General features: G+C 41.0%; 1 protein-coding gene across 1 annotated transcript in view; it reads right to left on the bottom strand.

Annotated features, from left to right (window-relative positions):
* LOC128884583 (protein expanded-like) overlaps positions 1-13,033 on the bottom strand; it is a 117,190-nt gene that overhangs the window by 92,290 nt on the left and 11,867 nt on the right. Inside the window, exon 2 of the mRNA XM_054138057.1 lies at positions 320-371. The gene's annotated coding sequence lies outside the window, so the exon portion shown is untranslated. The remainder of the gene's footprint in view (positions 1-319; positions 372-13,033) is intronic.

Raw genomic sequence — 13,033 nt, 5'->3', positions numbered from 1 at the left:
TATTCTTTAATTTCTCGTTGAAAAGCCCTGTCCGCCATATTAAATATAAATTATATAAATTGTATATATTCCATATCCTTCACGTTTAATTAAAAAACATTTTATTTTCCGTAACGTCCCACCTATAAAATTCATTTTTTTTACTTCCCCATCGTAAATCCCAAATATGTATTACACGACAATCAACAAGTTAAACGTATATCGCCAGGTCCAACAATGTAATTCCTGCTTTATTAATTACTATAGCGTGTTCCGAGCCGTACACTGACTTTTAAAGTCCTCGTGTTCCCGCTCTCCGAATCTCTGAAATTAATCTTACCTAGATTCTCCCGTTCTCCGAATCCCCCGCCTCCGGCTTCACACAGGTGCACCTGCAACACACAAATAAGCGTTAGATTATGCTATTCTACCTGGCGTTCAATTCCGCCCGGATACCAGGAATCGAATGTAAAGTACACGTGCGCTAGCATAAAAAAAAAAAAAAAAATAAAATAAAAAAGAGGGAGGTATCGCATTCGAACAGGGAAGATGGATGCCGCGATGGAGATAACTCTGAACCGCTACGAACCGAGACATGTCTGCGCTAGAGATTGCCATGTTGCTCTTTCCGCAACACTGAATTTCACCGCAACGATCCTCGACGGAGGAAACGACAATTTTTCGCATAGGACGTGTAAAAAAGTAATTTCTCGGGCTGTCGTTGAAAAGAAAGAGTAAATTACGCTACACTGTTCGTTCGTCGTAAATGCCGACAATGTACAATGCTTCCTGCTGCTTTTTCTTATGTCACTGCAATTTATGGAGCAGAGGTGCCCGATTTCAATGTTAAAGAGGAGGATAAACAAACTGTGGTTGGAGTTAAATCGTTGGAGGTTGGTGGTTGGAGGTAATCGTTCATGAAACATCGGTTGGTACACGGACTGTATATCAAAATTCAAACGTGCCTTTGAATTTTTCTTAAAAATTGACACGAACTCTCTGGACAATCCAATATGTACCAAATATATCATTTATATATTCTCTACGATTTACCATATTGTTTTTTATATACACGAGTTTCACATTTTTATTATTATTATACGTTTAAGGATGTTTGACTGACTGTAATTATATTTTGAGCCATATTTTAATACTATATTGAAACAGTAAGATAAACTATTTGTGTTATGTTAACAAAAAAATCTTTTCGTTGTGATCTTATTATGTATATGTATACCAACTTTGTGCTTGCCATATTGTTTTAGATACACACGACTTTCACACGATTCTTATTATTATTATAACTTTAATGACGTGTTTTTCTTTTATGGATTACATTAGGTTGTCCCAAAAGTTTCTTTCCTTTTATTAATAGTTAATATATACTCTCGCTCCATTACTGTTACAGCATCAATGTCTAAGAAATTAGATCGTATATTTATATAAACACTGCCACAGAAAATAATTGAATGCAACTCACGAAAGAAACTTTTAGGACAACCTAATATTAAGGGTGGTTGAATATTAAGGGTGGTTTGACAACCCAATACGTATCAAATATATCATTTATATATTCTCTACGATTTATACAACTTTACAATAAACGCGAAAACCGTCTTGCAACACAAAAAAAACACATTACTCCATACTTGAAAGCAACTTCAAAGCCAATAAATAAGTAACGTGCTCCATTCCGTGAATCTCGAGTTTCATATTTTCTCTCAAATCGCGTGGCCTGAAGTAGCCGAAGGCGCGCAACCAACGAGGACGCCTCCATTCCCGCTCGCTTCCCCTTTTTCACCGAGAAATCATTGCGGGGAGCGAAAGAAATCATTAACAATTTTATTGCCCGTCGAAAAAAAAAGTTTCGCCGACCCCCGAGATAGAGCAAGGGGAGAACGCGGTGGATGATTATGACGAAGGGAAAGCGGATGAAAGAGAGAAGGGAGAGAGTAAACGGAGAAGGACGATGCAGACAACTCTTCGCGCAACTACCCCTACTCGCTGGCTCCTCAGCTTCCTTCTCTTTTTCTACGGACATCGGCTCGCTCTCTCCGTGCTTCCTCGTCGTCTCCCTCTGTCTCGCACCAGGGATCCGCAGCTTCCTTATCTGGTCCACGAAGAGCCCGTTCCACGCTTCTCTCTTCATCTCGCGTTCCGTTCGGCCAATTCCTCGTATTATACCAGGTTGCGGTGTGGAATGCGGGCGTCCTTCGTTCGCTTCGAGCAGCGTCCAACCGATGAGCCCCGCTAGCGTTATCCTTCGCCGGTCCTTCGCATGCGCTCCTTAGGGCTCGGTAAAATTAACCTGGAATACTCGGCCCGAGAGACGCCCGCCTCGCTCTTCCCAGCCGCTGGACCGCGGATTCGTTAAACTCGCTCACGCGGCTTGCACCGTCACGACATGCCTTCCGTTTTGCTTGTGTGCAAGCGCCCCGGCAGTCACGGCGAGCCGTGGAGACGATCGGCGTACCTCGTCCCGGGTTTCTCGGGCTTATTGACGATGAAATTAAGGCGATTTGTCCGAGTTGAGCGGTTTTATCGCGGCTCGCGTCCCGGTCCGACGGATTCGCGACGCGCTAACCGCGGGATCGCGCCCACCTCGATATATGCACGAGGATGGTTTATTTTAACGCGAGGTGGAGTCAGAATGGTACGTCATGGATAAGAATACGTATCGGTGGATGGAATCGATGGATCGGGAATGGAAGGGTTTTCTCAGAGGAAGTTTTCGAAATTTGGTTTGTGGTAATAGAATGGGGGTTAGTGTAGTCGCGGTGGCCATATTAATCCCTGTTTCAATTCTATTCGTTTCTCTTTTAGAAATTAACTTTACTAAACTAGGGTTGGCTATAAATCAAAGCCTGTAGCCGGATAAGAAGGCGCAATTTGCTCCAGTACAAATGCTATTTATTTTTTTAACACACAGTCAGTGTAAGAAGTATTCGTACAGCAACCAATTTAAAATAAAATTAATGAGAAAAGAAATAAGAGGTTCAACATTAAAAATAATAAACTTTGATTTAAGGATGGAAAACGATGCGTTAAAGTCGAGTTCATGACTATTCACTCTAAGTAACTAAATACCAATCCAAGTTCTTTAAAAACAAATCTCAAATATAAATTAATTTCACCTGAATAGAATCACCTTTATACAAAAATCCATCCTCTCTCCACGACGCTCTGCGATCATTATCTTCCTTCGCGAGCGTCCTTACTCTCCTCTTATGATCCAGAGATGGTAACCCTACTTCTTTATCTATGCCCCCTATCCCATTTCAGCCATCCTCGTCCCACCTACGTTTCCTCTATCGCGTTCGTCGTCAGGCTTTCTTTTGTTTTCGGTGCGCGGTTTTCTTCTTCCTTTTATTTGCTCCTTCTCGTCGTCCTCCCCGTCGTCCTGTTCTTATTCTCCTCCTGCTGGCTCGGCCATACCGCGTGCCTCCAGCGGAAGTAAACCACCGTGCGCACGCCGGTATCTCCTGAAGAGCATTCTACACAGTCTCAAGCCGGCGTTCTTCCTCCGTGAACGCGTAACTGGGATTCCACGTTTTGCGGGCAGGCAGCTGCAACCGCGACCCGCACTGGAGTAGGTTATCGTCGTTGTCGGCGTCGACGTCGTCCGTCGTTGTCGTGGCTTTCACCACTTTGCCATAGGTACATGACGGCGTCGACGCCAACAGACTCGGGCGATGACAAGAGAAAGGTGAAATGCGTTACACGGGTTTTCGCTTTGCTCTTAATTGTTCTGTGGGTTTTGTGGTCGGGTCGGGGAACAGCATCGAGTATTACCTTTCTTCTGTACGGTTCTGTATCGGATACGTATGTGCATAATAATGGGCTTATATTTGGCCGTTATAAATTATCAACTAACAAAATTATTAGATTGCTTGCTTAGAGATTTTCCCTTTATTTTCGGATTATACAAAAATTAGTTTCTAGAATATAGTACATCTATGGATACATCGTATGTGTGTACCTGAACATAATTATACTCAATTTTGTTTTAAAATATTATGTTAGGTCATCTTATAAGTTCGTGTTGCAGACTGAGTGAATATTTGATACAAAAAATTACAGAAATTTTATAGTGACTGCATATTGACTATGTCAGAAACGTGGGGAAATATTGTGAAACGAGAGAGACTTTTCTTATAATACCTAAAATTGTCTATAAAAATTATTTTTCATTTACTTGGTCAAAATAAGGCATATTTTCGTTAAATAACATATAGGAGAATCTTCTGTTATCCATTATCTAAAAATTCCTAAAGAAGAGAATAAAAATGGTTTGGAAAGAAGTGGTCCTTTGAAAAAATATTTTAACAGAATTTGTGCACCTCGATGAGGTATGAAATCGTTGTTAAATATAATTTTTTTTCGAGAAACGAATATTTCTTAAAATTCCAGTTTCAATGTACGTATCGAAAGGTGAGTACCTTCCACAAGAACGTCTCGAAAAATATTCGTTTCTCGAAGAAATAAGGGAGTAGGGTCGAAACGTAGAAAGAATGTTAAACACTATATTCGAGAATGGAATTTTTGCTTTCCTTTTGAGGTTCTAGAATTTCGTATATAATTCGAAATTAATAACAAAGATGAGCCAGCGGGATGAAGAAAGGCGAAGACGATGGAATAGACGTCGAATGGAAGGTAGAGGCGTGTACGTCGTATTATTCGTAGCTGTCCAGTTAAGCAGAGGAGTCCCCTGATGGGATTATAATGTGAATATAATGGCGAGCTCCCGCGCTACGCAACCCTTTCATCCCCCACTCCAACGACGGTGGCTTAGCTTCCATCGAAAACCCTCCTTCGCCGTCTGAAAGCTTAATCGACTATTCCGACGATTTTCTAGAGCTTAAACCGCCGCTTCCAGACGTAAAAAAGGAGAACGAAAGTGTGATGAGTTCTAGATACACGAAACTGGTCAAACCTGCTGCCGCCCGTTCAAAGGATACTAATGTTATAATTATAAAACGATTACAAAAAATTTCTCTTTGATAGCACACGAACTCCACGGCACTAGTAACCAACGAAACTGTAAACAAATGCTTTCGCGATGACTTAGCGAATACCGTTCATAATATTGAAAATATTCGAAGTTAATTACTTTTCGCTATCGCTGTTGACTAAAGTTATCACGAGTTTTACCTAAAATTATTCTGTAGAACATCGTGGGTTTTTACATAGAATGTATTATTACTATATGTTATTATTATTGCACTTGTATATTACAATTAAATATTTGTCTTGTTACATCTGTATATTATTATTATAACTTACTTATAATCAATTTAAAATACATATTTTTTAATATTCATGGTGATTATAATATAATTAATTTTATATCTTAATTTTATGTTGAATATATTTTATAATTTTTATTATAATATCGTTACTTCATTCTACATAAGTGCACACACTACTTGGTTATGTTTACCATGTATTTATTATACATATTACATATATTTATATTTATATTTTATATTTATCAAAGTAAACAAACCTTTTTTAAAAACTTTAGCAGGGTAGCGATTATAAACAGGTCTAAACTCGTTTCACCAGGATATCAGCCTTCGTGTTTGAATCGAAAATGTACTCTGCATATTTTATAGCAATCCTTACAGCAATCCTTACAGCAATCCAAACTCGTGGACTCGAAGGCTGGGTACCCTCGCGCAAAGAATTGAAAACTCGCCGATTACGCAATTCCTTCTCGCGCCTCGATGCTACGATAACCTGCGGCGGGTCTCCGATACTTCCTCCTTTTTCTCATCGATCGCAACGCATGACGTAACACGAAACACGCGCTTATTGGTATTTATAATATCCCGTGGTGGAATTTTAAATCGGAAATTACGAGTTAAATTAAGTAATACGTAGCCGGCTGTGTTTTATGTGCCGCCGAGACAAATCGAAACAGTCACGTTCTTATCCGATAAATTACTTTACACTTGACACATCGAGACCGGGGCTGCGTAACGCTTAATTACATTTCGAATACCGTGTTGTTTCGCGCACAATCGTAACACACGCGATTACGTTACAGCGCTTGCTTGTTTACCATACAGAATAATTAATCCTTTCGAAACAGATGTACGGCCAACATATTCTCCATAACAGACTTCTCTCTTCTTGATGGCTCAATAAACTTATAATTACATTTATTGTTTTGTACAAAGAGTCATGGGAGACAGATAATAAACCCTTCTTTCTTGTTATTGTCCAAATAAATTTATAATGCAACCTTTTATTTTGTGCGAAGAATCAGTTGTGAGAGAAAAATGTACCCTTCGCTCTTTTGGGTCTCTGAATAAATACACAATAACAGTTTGTATTTTGTGTAAAGAGTTACTGGAGAAGAATGCACCCTTCACCCCTCTTATTATCTGAATAAATGTACAATCAAAAGTTTTCCTTTTTAACGCCACCATTTTGCCAACGTTGAAACTTTTATAATCGTCCTACTTCCTGCCACGAAGTGCCAATGTAAAAATCACGGAAGACTTCAATTTCTGCTGCGAGTTCGATCTGAGGTGAAGATATCTATCCCTCTATCAACCCCTACAACCCAGATCTTCCCCCTTACAGTAAATCTAACGATACCACCAACATTATCAATATCATCTACACGAAACAAATATTATTTCTATCGTCACGACACTCGAAATCCACGATAAAATCATCGCCTGTGTCCCTTTTACTTTTCGCTCCACATGAAATTAATTACCCGGGGGCCCAACGAATTCCACGCGTCCCAAAGAAAAAATGCCAACGTCCCTAAAAATCATTAGGATCGTTCCGTTCCCTTCTACATCTCACTCGCGGCGATTCAGTTTTTCCACGCGATGGGGGGAGGGGAGGGGGGGAGGGGTTCGATTTATAATCTCCTCCGTGGTCGGTTTTTTGCGGTTCCCGGGGGTTGTAATTCAAAGATCAACGCGCACGCCTTCGACGTCCACGCTCGGCTAGAATAAGTTACGACGTCATGGAACGGCCCGACGCTTCGACATTTGCACAATGGCGCGATAAATCAGCCGTCAAACGTATGGTTTCATTTTGTTCGTCAATTTGTTGGATACCGGCGCACGCTTTGGTATTCGACTCCGAAGATTCGCGGGGCGCCTTCGCGAGCGCGCATCCGCGCTGTAAACGCGCAACGGCCGCGAGTTTACTGTCATCGTAGATTCAAGTAGGGCTCCATATATACGATTCACCGTGTCACGTAACGCAATAGCGTTTGTGTATAGTCGTTGGAGGCGTACCACCGTTGGTCTTAGCCGCGGAAGGGCGCGTTTGTGCTTCCATCTCTGCCCCGCGATCCGCCGCAACGTAGGAAACGCTGATTTATCATTGCGACGTAACAAGCCGCGCCGTACATTTCCTTCTCTCTATTTACAACGTTGGTTCCATTGCGGTTCGCTCCGAGATAACTCCTCGCGCTTTTTAACGGTGAAAACGAAAAGCGTCGTTAGCCGACGGTCACACATTTGCAATTAAATATGACATTAACCGTTTGCATTCCAAGTAATTCGCATGTACGCGGATGGTCAACTCCGAGACCATTTTTATTAGATTTCTAAGTCATGGAGTGACCACGAAAAACTCACTGTTGTTTTTAGAATTTTACATTTTTATCAACCAAACGTAATCGTTAGACTGCGGATCTTTATGCATTTATAGGAAATTTAAATGTGCAAGAATGTATAAAATGCAAACAATATGGAAGGATATAAAAAAGATTGAAAGTAAAGTACATGTTACAATATTTGCAGAATAAAATAAATTCTTATTCGGGTTCAATCTTCGCTCGCAAGCTAGTGGATCACGAGAACCTTCGATTGTAATTATAAGAAGCCCTGCGTAATTTAATTTCACGAATAACAAACAGTATTGACGGCTTCTGTAGAAACACGGAGTGTCTTTAACCTACTATTTTTGTATCGAACAAAAAAATTATTACACCTAATAATTAATTGCCCTTTATTATAAGTTCGCTTTATATTCAAGAAAAGAAATGTTTGCGGTGGTATCAGCCGTGTCGGTGCGACTGGAGCCGTTCCAGCGCGAAGTTGAACGTATCCGATATTCCAGTCACCTCGAATATCCGAATTACACGGCCGGCCAAGTGGTCGAGGCGAGATTTTTCTTTTTTAGGGACACTAGCGGCTCGGCTGATCGAATAGCGCAGAGCCAAGAGTGAGTGGCCCCATTCCAAGCGATTCCATTCCATTCCATTCCGTGGCAGACCCATTCGGCTCGCTCATGCCGGAGCAGTACATAAGACCATTATGTAAGAGCACTCACGAGCGTACCAGCAAAGGCGATTCCGAAGAATTTCGATATCCAAAGAATTTCATGTACCAATCGAGAGCCATTTGCCACGCGAGCGTACACGTTGCCGCAAAAAAACGTTCCGTCCGTGGCTCATTTGTATTCGAGGAGCCGTTCCACTTGTATAACGGTAGGAAAATCTTCACGGAGAGGAATACGAAGCGGTGATCGTTAGAACGAGTGATTCACGTTTTCAGGAAATTTATACGGACGTGCCTCGAGCACGTCGCGAATATCATTCATGCTGACATTTGTACGCGTCAAAATATTTACTCGGGATACTTGGAAACAATGCCGCCAATTTAATACAAAACAAGTCGGGATGTTCTATAATTGTTGTTTCGAATTTTCGAGAATTTTTATGATATTCGTGTAGTGGATTGGCATAACAATATAAGAATTATTTAATTTGTGAACGATTGTTCATTGGATAAAAATGTGAAATACTTTTCATCCCTTTGTGCTTACCATACTGTTTTTGATATTCACGAGTATCACATTTTTATTGTTATTACACGTTTAATTACATACTTTTCTTTTATGGATTATATTTTAAGGGTGTTTGAGTAATTGTAATTATATTTTCAACCATATTTTAATACTATATTGAAACAGTAAAATAAACTATTTGTGTTATGTTTAGAAAGGAATCTTTTTATTGTAATCTTATTATATTTATGACAAAATAGACTAACAGAAGAAATATTGTCCGGTGCGTATAGATAAAATTGAATATAGAATATATAATATTATTGAATATGTTATACTTTTAGCACACATATTCAAAGCTAAAACCAAAGATGTCAAAAACCATGTTTCCACCGTTTAGTTACTATTTCTACAAGAAAACAGCAGGAACATAAAATACGTATTGTATAATATTATTGTTCAGATAAAAATGTTAAAATCACAGAGTGCAATATTTTACCATCTAATCACCTTAATACTCAATCGAATAAAGCTGAATACGTTACTTGTATTTTAACAAAATATTCATTTAACGTATGGATCACGCCATAATCGAAGCGTTACTTGAAAATAGGACTATCGAAACAACGAAGCACGGTAACACAAGTAAAGGTGAAGAGCTCCGTAATAAATTTCACGGAACCTATCCTATCTACGCGTTAATTTCACCCCGTAGCAGTAACACACGCGAATTACTGTCTCCTCGTCGCATATACCTAAAGCTTCCAGCAGTAATGTATGTATCAATTTGCCTGCGAGTACTTCGTCTTGCAGGCACAGCACGATATCGCGATAAGAGGTCACTTCGCGGAAGTACACGCCGCGGAAGTGCGCGAAACGCGAGAAAAGTTCCCGACCGAATAGACAGTGTCTACTAGACACCTCTGCGACGGAGAAGCTACGCGCATTCCACGTTGCGCGAAGAAGATGGCTTTACGGTCGTTGATATTAAGAACGAACTAGCGACGCGTTATCGCGATATAAAGTATCGTTAAACCGACGGCATCGCTAACAAGCGGGCTGATAACTGTTGCCGTAATCGGGCACAGTTATTGCCAGGACGCCGCTCGTTTACGACGTTACGAAACGTTCACCCTGTGGAACGATAAAAGCGCAACAGCGGAGAAGGAAAGCTAGGAGGATAGAGTTTATGCGCCTAGATAAGCAGAAGTGTGTTTTGTGCAAAAAGGCTCTTATTATCGAGGAGAAATTGGGACTTTGATGGGGAGAGATGGTAAGGTGGATCCAAGACGATGCAAACTTAACCCTTTGCACTCGAGAGGTGAGTCTCAGTCACCATTAGGTTTCACGCAGCAAATCTGCGATACCTAATGTTTCTTTAGGTTTCATTTCTTTGAAGCTCCAAGTGTCGATAAAATGATTGTCGGTGAGGTAAAGGTGAGCTTATTCTCAAATCTAGATAGCTTAGAATTCAATTATTGCAAAAATAAAGTTATCGAAAGGTACCGCACGACGGAGAATTATAAAATATAATTTCTACGTAAAAACAAGAAGTTCAGAAAAGAATTAATAAATCTTGTTTATCCGCCACAAAATTAATTGCGACCAGTACGACACCCAATGTCTACATTTAATACGACCGGAAAGGGTTAAAATAAACATCAACAACTCCAAACAGCTCCAAAAATCGCATCTTCCTCCTCCCCGCTCGACAATCTCTCACGTTACAAGGAAACAACCAATTACCACGTGGCATCTCTTTGGAAGACCCAACGCGGACATTCTTTATATCGGCGCTCCTAATGGAGGACATATAACAACGCGAGTCCGAGATACCGAGACCTGAAAAAACAAAAAAAAACAACAAAGGTGTGAAAGGTGGTTACTTCATCCATTTTCCACGGAGCGTATCTACGCCATATAGGGGGACGGTCCGCGTCACCAGGAATTTAGTATACCGAGGGAGTTAACCTCGTGACGCACAAATGGACTCGCGTAATCTGCGTCAGCAATGCTGGCACTCCGGAGCTTAATGCACTCCCGCGATCGTACGCTTCAAAGCGGATGGGACCCATTCATCGTTAAACCCCTGGATGCGGGGCCCGAGCCCGATCAGGTTCGCGTATCAGAGCCGCCTGAGACCACTTTTAAGCCCCTGGGACGGTTTTAAGCGTCGCACCGCGGAAAAACGGATTTTATTACCGTAATTAACGCGTTGCGCCTAGATACACGCACCGCATACCAGAAGGGGGATGTAATACTTCAATTAACCGACGCGATCCACGTCTAGTAGCGAAATTAACGAACGAAGCCGTAAGTGCCTCTTAATTACCGGATATCTACCGGGCACAAGAAGACCGCGGATATTCGAAACCTGTATTCTTATACGATTATGCGCAAATTTACGATTCGACCGTGCTCGCGGCGGGAACTCGGAAAAAGTAACCAAGAGTTCAGTGACGTACGATAGTTTCGCGCAAAAATGGGGAAAAATTTCCAATTAACCGAGGCTCGTAAATCAACCACGTCCGAGTAATTTGCGATTCTCCGCTTCGGCGACGCCGGGTCACTCGTTTACCTTTAATTACTGGATCTTAGGTGGGATTCCGTGCTTTCACGATGGGGAATTTACCACGGTTTCGAGCAAAGGTGCCGTAAGACAGGTTTCAGGTTACTTTCGAAGTTCAATCAGTTCATCATTCACGATGGGAAATTTGACACCGTTTCCGGGGAAGGTGTTATAGGACATCATTAGAGTTATTTGCGAAGTAATCAGTTTTGCTCGATTGACTTTTGAATATTAGTTTAAGTTTGCCAGGAATAATGTTTGTTTACGAGCTAGAAGAAACTTATGTGGCTTTTAAATAATTTTAAATTCGAAGTTTGGTACAGAAGACGTATAATAATATGTATTATATTATATATATAAAAATAATATACAACACGTATAATGTACAAGTATAAATTTGCAAGATTCTTGGATCAGGATTAATGTATTTTCTTTCTTCAGAAAAGACATTCTTCTTTAAGATGTATTTACTTATTTGTCCTTAAACAAAATTCAATATTTATTTAAATTGTGACAAATTCTTTTGCATTTTTATACTCTCACATGAGAGAACACTTGGATAGAACACTTTTACTAACGATCTGTGCATAGTCTCACTTCGAGAAGATAGTTTCTAGTAGCATCCTAAAATACGTCGCCATTTTAAAATTTTAATTAACATTTCCAAATATTCCTCCCCCAACCATTTCAAATCAACCATGTGACCCTCAATCGCCCAACGATGGCAACAAAAATAATAACACCAAGCAAACAGACAAGAAACACAAGTAAACATCGTCTAGTTTCCCGAAGAGCGATTTCACATAGAACGCTCGCGCGTGTATACAATTAAACGTGACGTCAGTGGAACACGAAATGATTACGAAAACGATAGAGGGAATCCGCCCCGTATCCCATTAGGGAATGTTTTCGTCTTCAGAGAATCCTCGTGAAATGACCGACTTCGCGAAGTCGAAATTACGATCTAAACGAATCCCAGGGACTCGGTGTTTCACGGATGTATGTCGATTGGCGTCTCCGCGGGCGTCGAGAACGGAGAAGAGTCGAATTAAATCGCTCGGGGAACATCCTGGTCGAGTTCGAGATCGTAATTATACGGCGGGGCCCCGCCGACTATTTTTGGGCCGCAACGGCCGCGGGCGAGGCATCGTTAGTTTGATAGTTCCCGGATACGGCAGCCATACGGTTAACGTGTAACGACGTTCGTGCCATTCGAGTTTAATAACAGAGGTGCGAAAGCGTTGGACACCGAAGAAATGAGCCAGACGACACCGCGACGCCGCGGAGAAGCCACAAGCACGCAGGTCAATCCGCTTCAAGAGCCGAATTCCTCGAGCGCAGGGGTCGCGTCGCCTGCCCTTAGGAAATCACCACTAGGTATCGCGTGCTTCCGACGCATACCTTCACCCTACGAGCCTGCGTCTTCCTAATCCATCGACCGACCACTGGAACGTCCAGGCTCGAGTCAAGTGCGAAATAAAAATGAATTACTCCTCAGGCATCGGGTATACATATATAATATCGGGTAGTTTATTTAACCCTTCGAGTGCCAAAGAGCGATATATTCCAACCATACACTTGCAAAAAGACCATAATTGTATGAGAACGCTTATTTCAAAACCATATGCTTACGTCTAACAATCACGAATACAGAAACAATAACTGAAAAGATTCATTTTAACAGACAATAAATTATGTTTATTTACAAACAACATTCAAGTT

The sequence above is a fragment of the Hylaeus volcanicus genome, chromosome 1 (genome assembly GCF_026283585.1).
Source record: "Hylaeus volcanicus isolate JK05 chromosome 1, UHH_iyHylVolc1.0_haploid, whole genome shotgun sequence".
Lineage (NCBI taxonomy): Eukaryota > Metazoa > Arthropoda > Insecta > Hymenoptera > Colletidae > Hylaeus > Hylaeus volcanicus.
Note: the sequence above shows the minus strand (reverse complement) of the source record. Positions and strands in the feature narration are given on the sequence as shown.